Source organism: Hordeum vulgare, chromosome 3H, assembly GCF_904849725.1.
Source record: "Hordeum vulgare subsp. vulgare chromosome 3H, MorexV3_pseudomolecules_assembly, whole genome shotgun sequence".
NCBI lineage: Eukaryota > Viridiplantae > Streptophyta > Magnoliopsida > Poales > Poaceae > Hordeum > Hordeum vulgare.
The window spans coordinates 115,787,461-115,788,820 of record NC_058520.1 but is presented as its reverse complement, the minus strand read 5'-3'; positions in this window follow the sequence as shown (position 1 = coordinate 115,788,820).

Sequence of the window (1,360 nt, the reverse complement as noted above, 5' to 3'; positions counted from 1 at the left end):
ATATAGCCACCCTTTTCACTAGTGAGGAGAAGATCCGCTACTACTATATCCTTAAGCTGTTTCCTTTCTCTCTAAAGGATGACGCTAAAGCCTTGTTCACTTCTCTTGCTCCTGGATGTGTGAGTAGTCCCTAGGATATGGTCTATTACTTCTGTGAGAAATATTTCCCTGCCCATAAGAAGCAAGGTGCCTTGCAGGAAATATACAACTTTGCTCAACTCAAAGAAGAGAGTCTCCCACAGGCTTGCGGGAGGCTCATCCAGCTACAGAATGCTTTGCCTGATCACCCTCTTAAGAAGAACGAGATACTTGATATCTTCTATAACGGACTTACCGATGCTTCTAGAGACCACCTAGATAGTTGTGCCGGTTGTGCTTTTAGGGAACAAACTGTAGAACAAGCTGAGATTCTACTGAATAACATCTTGATCAACGATAATGCTTGGACTATTCCCGAACCACCTCCTAAGCCAACTCCTAAGAAAATAGGTATTCTATTCCTCAGTCCCGAAGATATGCAAGAAGCCATGCAAGAGAAAGGCATTAGATCTGAAGAAGTCAAAATTCTACCGCCTATCAAAGAGATCCATGGTCTCGATAACCCGATACAAGTAGTAGAGGTGAATTCTCTGTGTAGATTCAATGAGAGTGATATTCCTTTTGACAAACCTGCTAGCTTATGCTTTGACGAATTTGACAACTTTGTTGGCAAACAACAGTGTTTCAATGATTATGTTAGCAGACAATTGGAACAAAGTACTCGTATGCTTAGTCATTTAAGTGCTTGTGTAGACAGAAATGTCAATGATCTGAAGCTTCTGAGTAAACATGCCTCTATTATTACTACTCAGTTAGAACAAGTACTTAAAGCTCAGAATGACTCGCTCAATGAATTAAATGACAACTCTATCAGAGTCATTACTAGAGGAGGCAAAATGACCCAGGAACCTTTGTATCCTGAAGGCCATCCTAAGAGAATTGATCAAGATTCTCAAGGAATTAATGCTGATACACCCAGTCATCCTAAGAATAAGAAGAATGATAGAAACCTACATGTCAGTTCACCAAATACTGTCACACCTGAAGAACCAAATGCTATTTCTGCGTCTGATGCAGAAACACAATCTGGTAATGAACATGAACCTGGTGACAATATGGACAGCGATGTTCATAATAATGCTCAACCTAGCAATGATAAGGATGTGGATATTGAACCTACGGTTAATCCTGATAACCCACTACCTAAGAGATACGACAAGAATGACTTCACTGCTAGGAAGCATGGTAAAGAAAGGGAGCTATGGGTTCAGAGACCCATGCCCTTTCCTCCTAAGCCATCGAAGAAAAAGGATGATGAGGA